Source organism: Dendropsophus ebraccatus, chromosome 2 (genome assembly GCF_027789765.1).
Source record: "Dendropsophus ebraccatus isolate aDenEbr1 chromosome 2, aDenEbr1.pat, whole genome shotgun sequence".
Taxonomy (NCBI): Eukaryota; Metazoa; Chordata; class Amphibia; order Anura; family Hylidae; genus Dendropsophus; species Dendropsophus ebraccatus.
The window spans coordinates 141,999,160-142,013,875 of record NC_091455.1 but is presented as its reverse complement, the minus strand read 5'-3'; the positions used below and the strand labels follow the sequence as shown (position 1 = coordinate 142,013,875).

Here is a 14,716-nt window from a genome sequence, read left to right as displayed (position 1 = left end):
ACTGGACCTTACGCTACTATGGTGTAACGGCACCTGTATTTCCGTTATTTGGATTTTCATATCTTGGGACTGGCTACAAAAATACAGAGATCTATTCATTTAACTCAATATACATTGTCTTTACACCATACAAAAATATTAAGGGATATACAGAAAGCCCTACCTAGTGATAAGATAGAAGCCAAAGGCTGTACATACATAGAGTACACACAGGAAACTATCCATAAAAGAAACTACCATCTTAAATGCCAATGGCAGGCCACAAATTACAAGAAACATGAGAAGCTGAGCTGTTCATTCATCCCGTTTGGTGCTGTGGTTTTTAACCTGAATATCCATTCAGTTTCTCGCTGAAGGACTCTCTTGTCCCAGTTCCCCCCCCCCCCGTACTGGGGGTTGCACCACATCTATGCCCATGAATTTTAAGCCACTCATATCTCCCCCATGCTCCGTGTTGATATGCCTCGCCAAAGGTTTGTCCATCTCACGTCTTATGTCACATAGATGTTCTCCAATCCTGCGGCGGAATTCGCGGATCGTTTTACCCACGTACTCCTTACCGCAGCTGCATGTCGCTTTATATATCACCCCTTTTGTTCTACAGTTAATGAAGCTCTTGATGTCATATTTCGTGCCTGTTATGTTGCTCCTAAATTCTCTTCCTGTTTCTATGTGGCTGCATGCCACGCAGCCACTGCATCGAAAACAGCCCACTAGGGGTCGATCTAGCCAAGTCCTGTTCACGGGGGGCATAAAGTGACTTTTAATTAGTCGATCCCTTAAGCTTCTCCCTCTCCTGAATGTGATTTCTGGTCTTTCACCTATTTTGTCTTGTAAATCTGGGTCCATCCACAGGATGTCCCAGTGTCTATTGAGGATCTCACGTATCCGTGTCGCACCCGAATCATATGTCCCTATGACCCGAGTGGTCGTAGTATCCCCTTGTTTTTGCTGGGGTACTAGTAAGGCTGCTCTTGCCTTGTTTTTGGCCTCACGGTAGGCTTTTTTGAGGACATCATCTGGGTAGCCCCTCGATAGGAACCTAACCCGTAGGTCTCTAGCCTGGGCCTCAAATTCCTCCTCCGTGGAGCAGTTCCGCCTCATACGTAAGTATTGCCCCTTCGGTATTCCCCTTTTGAGGGGTCTCGGATGGCTACTCTGCCAATGGAGGAGTGAATTTGTAGACGTAGGCTTCCGATATACTGTGGTCATCAAATTACCATCTCTATCACGCGAAATGAGGACATCTAGGAAAGGCAGACGTCCCTATGTATTTCATGTGTGAAGTGCAAACCCATATTATTGATGTTAAGACTCTTGATGAAGTCCACAAACAGGGCCTCTGGTCCATTCCATATGACAAAAACGTCATCAATGAATCTGGACCAGAGGCCCACCCTCTCTGTGTAGTTAGCATTGTCCTCACTAAACACCTTGGCTTCCTCCCACCAACCCAGGAAGAGATTAGCGACCGTGGGGGCACAAGGGCTCCCCATGGCCACTCCCCTGAGCTGGTGGAAGAAACGCCGGTTAAAGGTGAAGATGTTCCTGGTAAGAGTAAATCGCAAAAGATCAACAATGAATTTGTTGTGACGTTCAAACTGGCGTCCCCTACTCCGTAGGAAAAACTCGATCGCTGCAATGCCCAGGTCATGATCTATCGAGGTGTACAACGCCTCTACATCTATGCTGGCAAGATATGACTGTTCGTCCAGCGATACTCCCTCCAATCTCTTAAGGAGGTCGGTTGTATCTCTCGTGTATGATGGCAAGGACATTACAAACGGTTGCAATATTCTGTCGATATACACTCCAATATTTTGGGTCAGACTGTTTACTCCCGAGACAATTGGTCTCCCTTTTAAGGGAGTTGTTCCTTTATGGATTTTAGGTAGGGCGTAAAACATGGCCATGACAGGGTGTTTAGGTATGTTTGTGATGTTTACAAATAAGGAACACAAGACTTTTTTTTAAGTTATTTATTTTGTTTCAAAAACTCAAAAAAAAAAATATAACAATAAAATAATAACCTTTCAACCCCCCCTAAGGCCCCCCTCCAACTTACTCTCCCCCCAACACCCCCTCCCCAAACGCCCCCCCTCCACACATCCCCCCGAACAAGTGGATTTTTAAATGTTCAAACTATTAACAGAAAACTATTTTGTACTTCTTTAACCAAGGTCATGGTAAAATGGTTTTGAGCTGAACAGACAGCTGAGGTCTGTGGGGCCATTTGATGCAGGTGTGTACTGCTGCTGTGCATACACACCACCACACTGCAGGGAAGGAAGGGCAGCTTGAGATCTTCTTTCTAGGGTCTCTGGCGGCCGTTGCCCCGTCGCCACCTTCATACCCTTAATGACATCCTCGCCTGTCCATGGCGAACTCGTAGACTGACGCCATGGACAGGCAAAGCGCCATGAAATCATTTGCCAACTGGGGCCGCATCCGACGACAGCAGGATGCTATCACATTTCCAAATTGAAATGTCTTTTCCATCGACCCTTCGCATAAGGGATAGGGCCTCACTCTCCACCTCCCTATCCATTGTGCGAGAGGTTACAGGACTACGCTGGGGGAGGAGAGGGACACGACGCTGATGAGGACGGACAGAGGATGGGGTGGTGGATGGGGCAGTGCTGGTGGCGGTGGCAGTGGTGGTGGCGGGGTCAGCTGCAGCAGCGGTGGTGGGAATGCATGACCGCTCAATGTCCATTGTGGACGGCCCGGCTTCCTCCTCACCATGCCTGGGTCCACTCTTGCCAAAGTTGCCGTGAGAGCTAGAAATAGAATATTAAATTTTTGATTAATTTCAGAGTTAAAAAATTTAAAATTGAATAATAAACTGGAATAGATACCTACGAAAACTTTTAGTTGTTGTAAGTAAACGTAGAGATTCCTCATAAAGAATTGCTTCCCTCTTGGAGGGCGAGGATCCACTTTTGGACTGCTCTAATTGTCCCTTAGTGTAGTAGTCTTTTATGGATTTCCATCGCGTCCTGACATTGCGAACTGTAAAATAAGAAAGAAAAATAACAATACACAACCTTTAAAAAAAAAAAGAGAGAAAAATTACAATTCAATCATAGAAACTTACCAATCTCTGCTTGGTTCTCAGGCTCATAGTCACTAAAATCTGAAAATATTGCCTCGTTGGCCTCCCTTCAGTTTTTTTGCTTCAAAAATCTATCTGTATATCCATGAGCTGTCTTATGCTACAGCTGTGGGCGTGCCTGCACCTTAATAAAAAATTAACGTCCAGGTTAACAAAAAATAATCATGCACGACTGAATGCACATGAACATGCATGCACAATTTTTTATATACATCCTTGAAGTAGAGGGTCACAATCATACATGCGCTTTGCAAACTGCACAACTTTGCACCACATTTCACATTTACTACATCACATGCAATGCAAAAACTTCACAAAACCTGTGCATGCAAGAATGCATGCACACAAGCATGCATGCACGCACATGCACGCACACAACCATACATGCAAGGAGTACAGGGTCACAATCAGACATTTGCTCTGCAAAAGGTACCCAACTATGCTCCACACTGAACTACATGTATGACACAGGCAGTGCAGCAAGTATGCATGTATGTACGTACACATCCATCCACCAACATACATAACACGCAGTACATGAAATACAGACAGGTGCTCTGCAAAGGCCCAACAACATTGCAATACATTTTTCTATATGCACAGCACATGTCAATTTATAAACAGGCTCATACACATGCACACACTCATCACACACGCACACACGAACACGTGCAGACACACACACACACACACAGGCACAAGGACATGTACTCACATGCAAAAACTGGCCAATACACAGCAATATTACACAAAAGAGTCAAATGTGACCCCAAATCAGCCTCACTTAATTCTCATATTAGCCATTTGTGTAGACCAACTTATCCACACACCGTCTCTCTTCTCTGTCTCCTCTATTCTGTTTGTTCAGGAAGCATCAGGAAACATCCTCCTGTCGCCTCCTGTCCTCGCGGTAATTGCACGAAATTACGCACGGAACTAGTACGCTAGATTTTCGGCCAGTAAACTTTCCTCTTCAATTTCGACGATCTTGCTCAGTGTGAACTGGCCCTTACTCTGGTCTGCAGCAGACCAGAGGAATGAAATGCCGAGCCGGGATCAGTGTCGGAGCTTCGCTGAGTCAGATTTGACAGCTACATTTAAAAGTATAATTAGCGGGCGCGGCGATTGGACCACGTCCGCTAATAGCCGCGGTCCCGGGCTACACATGACACCCGGGATCGCAGCGGTTCAGAGCGGGGTGGCAGCGCGGCCCCCCTCTGAACGCCCCCTCCCGCATCAGGACGTACAGTTCCGCCCTGATGCGGGAAGGGGTTAATACAGCAAGGGAAAAGCATGGCGGGCCAAAAATAATGGCACTGTGGGACAGATTTGGCCCGTGGGCCAGAGTTTGACATGGCTGACCTAGGGAATACATTTTGAACCCCCCAAAAGTCAGGCACTTTCAGACTATAAGATGCTATGTAACAGGCCAGAGTATACCCTCAGTCCTGACTATACCCTGGGTTAAAATGGCCTAGGCTAGATTATACCCTGGGTATATTTTGGCCTAGACCAATACATACCCCCTCAAGCCATATTATACCTCCAAGAAATCACTAGCATTGAGTGATAGACACAAAAATTTCCTAATTTTCCAACATTTTATTGGGGATTCAGCTGCTAAGTTAAAGGGGTATTCCAGGTTATTTTGACATTAACTCTACAGATTAGCCTTGTAATATAATTAATTAGCCTTATTGGTTTCTATTACGAATTTCCTCTTTCTCTAAATATTTACATGAGTCACGTGGTCCTGTGACGTCACCGGCCCCGAAGTGTGCTGACTTCCCGACTCAGCCAGCTTCTAGTTAGTTATACACTTAGCAGGCTTCATAGCCTTACAAACGTCCCTCCCTGAGCACCGGACGTCACATGACACCCTGTTCCAGAGCTGGCCAGTCAGTGTAATCCCCACAATCCCCCCGGCCCCCCTCCCTGTGCAATGATTGCGCCCCCCCCCCCTCCCTGTGTAATGAGTACGGCCCCCCTCCCTGTGTAATGATTGGGGACCCCCCGGCCCCCCTCCCTATGTAAACATTGGGATACACAGATCACTCATCCCCACCCCCTGGGCTAAGCGTGTTGCAGCACTGGACCCGATCTCGGCGCCTTTTTCAAGCAGCTATACTCAGCTGACAGGCGCTCTGTGTGAGGCAGGAGAGATTTCTTTCTTGCTTCGTACAGAGCGCCTATAGATCGCCCCGATACAACTCAGCTGACAGGCGCTCTGTATGAAGCAAAAAAATAATCTCTCCTGCCTCACACAGAGCGCCTATCAGCTGAGTATAGCTGCTTGAAACAGGCGCCAAGATCGGGTCCAGCACTGAAACACGCTGCAATCATTACACGGGGGGGGGGGGGGGGGGGGTTGTGCATTTCATAAAAATCTATGCAAGATTTAGTAAGGGTTTTATGCTATTCTCCATCAGTCTCCGCCGCCTGCGCCTTTTTTCAATGTTTGCCCTGGGAGGGGGTAGGGTTTCCTATTAACTACTTTTTTCATTAGATTAATTATGTGCAAATTTTCAGTTTTTGCGCAAAATCCTTCCCCGGCATAGATTTTTAGCCGAGCTGTTTTAGGCTGGGTTCAGACTTCTTTGTGTGCCTTCACTCTGATCCTCCATTGATCCTTCTATTGACTTCCATAATAACAAATTATTAAAAAACCATGATCAAAAAGCATCCGTTTTTTTAGCGTACACTAAAAATGTTTTTTTTTGTGTATGAAAAAAAACATACGTTTAGATCTATTTTTTAATCCTTTTTTATTTTTGTTTGTACCAGAAGATCGGACTGCACGGAGGTAAGCAGCAGACCTCCGGCAGTCAGAGTATAGAGTAATAATCAAGTTTACAATTCCCGGCCAACCTGGACTTGGCTTATTGAGGTGATGCATATCACTTAAGATGATGCAGTGATCATAAATGATATAGCCGTCGCTATAGAGCAGTGCTCAAGTTCATTGGAAGGTCAGGTGGATTCTACATGTCCCTCTTTTTGACCCTGTGTAGGACTACAAATGGCTAAGGTCTTGGTGGTGGTGTTCAAATAAATGTGCAGATAATGGATGCTTTTTATCTCCTCTCCTAATATTGTACATATGTTCTGCTATGCATGTTTTCAATGTTCTTTTTGTCCTACCTATGTACTATTTGGGACAGTTGCACCAAAGGAGGTGAACTCCTCCTTTCATCGCACAGCATAGGAACTCAAAGACTCCACTGCCGTGGTCCGTGGTTTGGGGGAGCACATACACCATCTATGGAAGCCTGGTACCTGTAACCATGTGCTTTCCTTAGTGTGCTGTCCCGCTACAGCAAGTGATTAGCCTGTGCGGGTAGTCATTGAGGTTACATGTTAAATTAATCATGATGTTGATATAGGCCATAATAGCCAGCCGTATGTCAAAGTGATGGGTGTTCTGCTCCTGCCTTTCTTTTGTGTCTCTCCTTTTAGCAGGGAACTGCAGACTCCTTTTAGCTGGGGGGCAGAGGGGCAGCATGGCTGGGGTAGAATATGGCTGAATATTTCTGTGTAACCTATTCATGGCTAGAGCAGCAGAGGCACGAACAGCAGAGGCAGGTGGCTGTTGTATACCGGAGCGCTGATGTTATATGCAGATCAATTTGTGCACACTGTGGGGAATACAGGAGACCAGTGTATGAGTTATATGGCTGTATAAGAGCCACAGGAGTTCATCACATCAGTATTGTGCACCCTCTATGCAAAGCATCATAGTCAGTTACATAGAGTATCTGACCCCAAATGTGCAGCTGACTATGTAACATCTTCAGCTCATAGTAACAATGTATTTCCCATATATACAGCCAGGGCCGTTTTAATACATTGGTGGGCCCAGTGCACAGCCCTCAAGAGCGGGCCCCCCCTTCCCTTTCGGCACATTGTATAATGTACTGAATTTGCCCCCACACTGTATCAAGAGCCCCAATACATACAGTAGTTACCTTATAACACTATTTCCACCATACAGTGATTACATAAAAACTGCACTAAACAAAACAGAAAGATATCACCAATGATACCATTACATAATACCGCCACATCATGACCCCTAACACTACAACCCTATAACAGAGTGCAGTTACATCCAGTGACTCACCGGTGGCGTCTTCTCCGATCAGAGTCTGTTACCTTTTCTTTTTCTCTCCATCCAGCCTGGGCCACCTTGAAGTCTTCCCCTGGCTGTGAATCTTCTCTCCAGAATCTGCCAGACAAATATTTTAGGCTCCAACACATACAGTAGTTAGGTCCCTTGTACCCCTATACAGTAGTTACACCCCTCTGTACTCCTACATAGTTACACCCCTCTATGCCTCCATAGTTTTAAGGTGTCCCTGTAGTATATAGCCCCTCATGTGCTCCTCCAGTTATATACAGCCCTCCTGTGCGCTCCCCCATTAGTATATAGCCCCCCCTGTGCTCTCCCACAATAGTATATAGCCCCCCTGTGCTCTCCCACAATAGTATATAGCCCCCCTGTGCTCTCCCACAATAGTATATAGCCCCCCTGTGCTCTCCAATAGTATATAGACCCCTATGCTCTCCCACAATAGTATATAGCCCCCCTGTGCTCCCCCCCAATAGTATATAGCCCCCTGTGCTCTCCCAATAGTATATAGCCCCCCTGTGCTCTCCCCCATAGTATATAGACCCCTGTGCTCCCCAATAGTATATAGCTCCCCTGTGCTCCCCAATAGTATATAGCTCCCCTGTGCTCCCCCATAGTATATAGCTCCCCTGTGCTCCCCCATAGTATATAGCTCCCCTGTGCTCCCCCATAGTATATAGCTCCCCTGTGCTCCCCCACAGTATATAGCTCCCCTGTGCTCCCCCACAGTATAAAGCTCCCCTGTGCTCCCCCACAGTATATAGCTCCCCTGTGCTCCCCGATAGTATATAGCTCCCCTGTGCTCCCCCATAGTATATAGCCCCCTGTGCTCCCCATAGTATATAACTGCCCTGTGCTCCCCCATAGTATATAGCTCCCTGTGCTCCCCCATAGTATATAGCTCCTCTGTGCTCCCCCATAGTATACAGCGCCCTGTGCTCCCCCATAGTATATAGCCCCCTGTGCTCCCCCATAGTATATAGCTCCCCCATAGTATATAGCCCCCTGTGCTCCCCCATAGCATATAGCCCCCTGTGCTCCTCCATAGTATATAGCCCCCTGTGCTCCCCAGTAGTATATAGCTCCCCTGTGCTCCCCAGTAGTATATAGCTCCCCTGAGCTCCCCCATAGTATATAGCTTCCCTGTGCTCCCCATAGTATATAGCCCCCTGTGCTCCCCAGTAGTATATAGTCCCTGTGCTCCCCATAGTATAAAGCTCCCCTGTGCTCCCCCATAGTATATAGCTCCCCTGTGCTCCCCATAGTATATAGACCCCTGTGCTCCCCATAGTATATAGACCCCTGTGCTCCCCAGTAGTATACAGTCCCCTGTGCTCCCCCATAGTATATAGCTCCCCTGTGCTCCCCCATAGTATATAGCCCCCTGTGCTCCCCATAGTATATAACTGCCCTGTGCTCCCCCATAGTATATAGCTCCCTGTGCTCCCCCATAGTATATAGCTCCTCTGTGCTCCCCCATAGTATACAGCGCCCTGTGCTCCCCCATAGTATATAGCCCCCTGTGCTCCCCCATAGTATATAGCTCCCCCATAGTATATAGCCCCCTGTGCTCCCCCATAGCATATAGCCCCCTGTGCTCCTCCATAGTATATAGCCCCCTGTGCTCCCCAGTAGTATATAGCTCCCCTGTGCTCCCCAGTATATATAGCTCCCCTGAGCTCCCCCATAGTATATAGCTTCCCTGTGCTCCCCATAGTATATAGACCCCTGTGCTCCCCATAGTATATAGACCCCTGTGCTCCCCAGTAGTATACAGTCCCCTGTGCTCCCCCATAGTATATAGCTCCCCTGTGCTCCCCCATAGTATATAGCCCCCTGTGCTCCCCCATAGTATATAACTCCCCTGTGCTCCCCCATAGTATATAGCTCCCTGTGCTCCCCCATAGTAAATAGCTCCTCTGTGTTCCCCCATAGTATATAGCCCCCTGTGCTCCCCAATAGTATATAGCCCCCTGTGCTCCCCCATAGTATATAGCCCCCCTGTGCTCCCCCATAGTATATAGCTCCCCTGTGCTCCCCCATAGTATATAGCTCCCCTGTGCTCCCCAATAGTATATAACTCCCCTGTGCTCCCCCATAGTATATAGCTCCCCTGTGCTCCCCCATAGTATATAGCTCCCCTGTGCTCCCCCATAGTATATAGCTCCCCTGTGCTCCCCAGTAGTATATAGCCCCCTGTGCTCCCCCATAGTATATAGCTCCCCTGTGCTCCCCAGTAGTATATAGCCCCCTGTGCTCCCCCACAGTATATAGCTCCCCTGTGCTCCCCCATAGTATATAGCTTCCCTGTGCTCCCCCATAGTATATAGCCCCTTGTGCTCCCCCATAGTATATAACTCCCCTGTGCTCCCCCATAGTATATAGCTCCGTGCTCCCCCATAGTATATAGCTCCCACATAGTATATAGCTCCCCTGTGCTCCCCGATAGTATATAGCTCCCCTGTGCTCCCCGATAGTATATAGCTCCCCTGTGCTCCCCCATAGTATATAGCTCCCCTGTGCTCCCCAGTAGTATATAGCCCCCTGTGCTTCCTTATAGTATATAGCACCCTGTGCTCTCCCATAGTATATAGCTCCCCTGTGCTCCCCCATAGTATATAGCTCCCCTGTGCTCCCCTATAGTATATAGCCCCCTGTGCTCCCCCATAGTATATAGCTCCCCTGTGCTCCCCCATTGTATATAGCTCCCCTGTGCTCCCCAGTAGTATATAGCCCCCTGTGCTCCCCAGTAGTATATAGCCCCCTGTGCTCCCCCATAGTATATAGCCCCCTGTGTTCCCCCATAGTATATAGCTCCCCTGTGCTCCCCAGTAGTATAGAGCCCCCTGTGCTCCCCCATAGTATATAGCCCCCTGTGCTCCCCCATAGTATATAGCCCCCTGTCCTCCCCCATAGTATATAGCCCTCTGTGCTCCCCCATAGTATATAGCCCCCTGTCCTCCCCCATAGTATATAGCCCCCTGTGCCCCCCAATAGTATATAGCCCCCTGTGCTCAACAATAGTATATAGCTCCCCCTCCCATATAACATTGAAAAAAACAAACACTGTTACTCACCTGGGTCCACGCGTTCCTCTTCTATTCCCTCTTGTGGCCGCACTTCCTGCGGTCACAAGAGGCTGCACTCCCCTTACCCTCGCGCCGACGCTCAAGTGACGTCGGGCGCTAGAGGGAGAGTGCGGCCTCTTGTGACCGCAGGAAGTGCGGCCACAAGAGGGACTGACAGGGAGGGAGCCAATGGCTCTCTCTCTGTCAGTGTCGCTGCTGCTGCAGCGCTGAAGCGCCGCAGCAGCAGCGGGCGGGGGCAGCAGCAGCGGGCTGGGGCAGCGGCGAACGCCGGGGCCCTGCAGGGGGCGCCATGGAGGGGTAAGTAGATTACCCATCCATGGCGCTCCCCCCTGACAGGCTGGTGGCCGGAGCCCTGTGCGACCGCATTGGTCGCACATAGCAACGGCCGGCCTGCTCGGGGGGGGGGGCTTTAACCAGTGGGCCCGGTGCACATGCACCATGTGCCCTCTGGTTAAAGCGGCCCTGTATACAGCCTATGGTGACATCCCCATAATATATACAGCCCATAGCGACAGTGCCTCCCCCTATATATACAACCAATAGTGTCCATGCATCCCCCTAATATATAGAGCCCATAGTGACAGTACACCCTCTAATATATATAAAGTCCATAGTGACAGTGCATCCCTCTATATACAACCTATAATGACAGTGCATCTCTCAATATATACAGCCGATAATTACTTTGCATCTCCCTACATATTCAACCCATAGTTACAGTGCATGACCCATATATATACAGTTTACTATTATTAGAAGAATTTTATTATTATTATTATTATTAATATTATTAGTATTATTATTATTATTATTTATAAAGCACACTTTCAGAGCACTATACAGGCGACAGGGGTAACAAACAAGAACATTACAAGATCAAAACACATTACATGAAGGCAGATGGCAGACTGATACATGGGGAAGAGGACCCTGCCCGCCAGGGCTTAGAATCCCAGCTTTAGTGCAATTAACCAAGAAAAATAACAAACAATAATTCTGCAGTGTGGCATGCCCTAATGGGTATGGCTTGTGAATAGGGTGTGTCTTATAAAAGGGGCATGGTGTGATAATAGTTCAATAATCGTAATCGAGGTTACATGTTTAAATAATTGTGATGTTGATTTAGCGCCTAATCACCAAGCCCTATGTCAAAGGGATGGGTGTTCTGCTCCTGCCTTTTTTGTGTCTTTTAGTTTTTCAGATATTGGTATCCTGAGGATTACATTGGATTTGGTGGACTATGTCAATGACCAGCAGATTGTTTTTTTTTTCTTTTTACTGGCCTCTCCACCTGTTAGTCATCCATACCGAGCGCGCTGACAGCCAAAGAGCAGTGACTGCACACGGGAGGGGAGCCGCCCAGATGACTACCTGCTCGCCTCTGCCTGCCATGTGCTGGGGATTAAAACTTAATTTTCTGCCGTTTAAGGGCCCTATTACACGGGACGATTATCGTGCGAAATATTGTTAAATCGTTTGAATTTAAACAATAATCGTTCTGTGTAATTGCAGGCAACAATCGAAAAATCATTTGTATGTCCTTGATCGTTGATTTAGATCTGAACCTAAAATTATAGTTAATCGTTTGCTATTCGTTCGCTGTAATTCCACATTTGTTCACTCAAGTTTCACATTTTTTCACTAATCGTTTAGTGTATTTGCACATTGTTCATTGTTTTGCTGGGATCAGAAGGAGAAAACGATTATAGTAACGATCGCAGTAACGATAGTAACTAACGATTGTCGTTCTGTGTAATATGGTGAACGATTTTAGGTTAACAATAAACAATCTTGTGTGCGATTGTTTATCGTTAGTAGTTAAAAATCGTTCTGTGTAATAGTACCCTAAAGATGCTGCTGCCGCTGTGGGCCAGTACACACCACAAGCTGCATACCAGCTTTATACAGTGATGCAGGGAACCAAACCAATGTCATGGCATAGGAAAGCCTAGCCCCTTGAAATGGAGAGAATAAAGGCCCTATTCCACGGGCCAACTTGAGGAGCAATAAGCGCTCTCAGCGCTCGTTTTCTCCTCGTTCCCCGCTCACTGCTGGGCGGCATCAGCGGGCTATAACTTTATAATTTTTTTTTATATTTCTAAAACGTTTTCTTTTCATTTTTTTGTGTCAATTTAGGGCATTTGAAGATGCAATTTTGTAAACAGCAGTAATGCTAGACATATCCTCCCCATACACAGGAATGTTTTCAGCAAGGCTGAGCGATTCTGTGTTCTCTATAGGTATGGGTAAGCTACAGAGAAAAGGTCTAATTGAAGCTTATCTCTCCTGAAACTAAAGGGGTTGGGCAGTGATTTTCCATCAAGCCTGACCCCTATCTCCACCGACATCATATGTTGATGGACAGTTTGGAAAGCCCCATCCATAGTATATTGACGACCAAACCTGCTGAGGGTGGTGGGTATGGCTGTCAAAAATCTAAAATCAGTCAGTATCCTCCTACATTTCAAGGTGGGTAAAACAGGCGCAGGTCCAAGGGGTAATAGTGATATAAAATATCATAAAATTTATTAAAAGAATTATGCCAGCGACACTTGTTTCGAGACCGCTCCGGTCTCTTTATCAAGTGACGTACATTTACGCCATGGGTCGTCTAGGAGTTAAAGGCCATTTCCTTTAAGTTCCACTCACTCAGGAGCCCAGTACAGTTGTAAAATCGATGTGGGGGGGAGCATAAATATCTATCCCCCCGTAGTTCTGTAAGGGTAAATTCACACACACCGGATCACAGCAGATTTCACTCTGCGAGTTCCGTTGAAATTTTTTGATACATTCCCATGGTATATGCCATTCTGGGCACAAGCAGACCTCTGGTGTAGACTAATCTCTTCCTTTGGCCACATTTACATGACTTCTGGTCCGCTTACTGTCTGCAATTGTGGACAGTAGAGGACCCCACTGATTTTCTATGGCACCTTGTAAAAAATATGGATGGCATCTGGATTATCATCCATAATTGCAGATCAGTTGCCTGGCAACCCGTAGCCAGGCTTCTCTCCTTGGCCAGACTTTTAGTATTTTTTTCAGATCCACAAATATCATATGGATGCATATGGGATGGTTCTCCTCAAACACATTATGATGATGTGATCATGGGGGCCTTATACAGGTACAGAGAGGCTCTGAGGGGAGAACCCCAAGGTGATCCTAAAAGGTATTGTGAACCAACCATGAAATCCTATATGAAGGACTACACCCAGGCGTAGATGACCCTGCACAGTGGCTGCTGACAGTCTGTTCCCGCCCTTTTATTCCTATGTGGAACTACAGGCAGAAATTGCATTAACCGGAAAACAAGGACTTGGTTGTCGTTCACACACAGATCCTTGCGGTCCTCTGCTCCCAGCTGCAAAACCAGCGGGCGGGTCACTGCTGTGTGCGGCTCACACTGCGAACAGCATCATCATCATCTTCCTCCTCCTCATCATCTGTACAGCGCCCCCTCCTCCAGCTCCTCCCGGGCTCTCCTTACACACAGCCGCCGGCTCTGCAGCACTGGGCCCCACCGGACACCGCTCTCCCGCCCGAACCCCCACATCCCTGTCACTGAACAATACACGCGGGACTGAGGAGGAAGTGGAAATACGAGGAAGGGAGGAGAAACAGGGAGGCAGGAGCGGGGGGATAAGGGCCCCGAGCAGCGGCTGTGGAGAAGGGAAGGCTGCTGTCCGAGCGCTCAGTGTGGCCGAGGTGCAGCCTGGAGCCGTCAGGTGAGTGCGGGCTGAATGCGGCGCTTCTGTCCCTCACATCCCGGGGAACAATACCGCTTCCTGCGCGCCATCTATAGCACGTACTCGGCGGCGACACCGACATGTCCTCGTCATGACGACTGGATTGTATGTCGTGTGTATCGTGTGTCCCGTGCTGCCGCCTCCGGTAATGAACGGGACCCTCATACTGAGCACAGCCCAGCGCATCGTCCTCACATCGTGTACGTGTGTACAGAGACCTACTGCTTACTGGCGTGTCTGTGGCAGCAGCTGACCCTAGTCTACTATATACACGGACATACATACTATATACACACGGACATACATACTATATACACACGGACATACATACTATGTATACACATACATACTATATAGAGACGGACATACATACTATATAGACACGGACATACATACTATATACACACGGACATACATACTATATACACACGGACATACATACTATATACACACGGACATTCATACTATATATACACGGACATTCATACTATATATACACGGACATTCATACTATATATACACGGACATTCATACTATATATACACGGACATTCATACTATGTACACACGGACATTCATACTATGTACACACGGACATTCATACTATATATACACGGACATTCATACTATATACA

General features: G+C 47.4%; 1 protein-coding gene and 1 long non-coding RNA gene across 6 annotated transcripts in view; one reads left to right on the top strand and one right to left on the bottom strand.

The window, feature by feature from the left end:
• Positions 1–2,129: 2,129 nt before the first annotated feature.
• LOC138783574 (uncharacterized) lies at positions 2,130–3,350 on the bottom strand. The gene is made up of 3 exons (XR_011361714.1): positions 3,098–3,350; positions 2,863–3,012; positions 2,130–2,780 (listed from the first exon to the last, which is right to left on the bottom strand). It is a non-coding gene; the product is annotated as an uncharacterized lncRNA (long non-coding RNA).
• A 10,062-nt stretch (positions 3,351–13,412) lies between these two features.
• The window catches only part of RALA (RAS like proto-oncogene A), a 58,500-nt gene continuing 57,196 nt past the window's right edge, over positions 13,413–14,716 (top strand). Inside the window, exon 1 of one of the 5 annotated variants that reach the window (XM_069958409.1) lies at positions 13,413–14,061. The gene's annotated coding sequence lies outside the window, so the exon portion shown is untranslated. Of the gene's footprint in view, positions 14,062–14,142; positions 14,283–14,716 lie in introns of those variants that run through there. The other 4 variants (XM_069958408.1, XM_069958411.1, XM_069958410.1 and 1 more) reach the window with 4 other exon arrangements.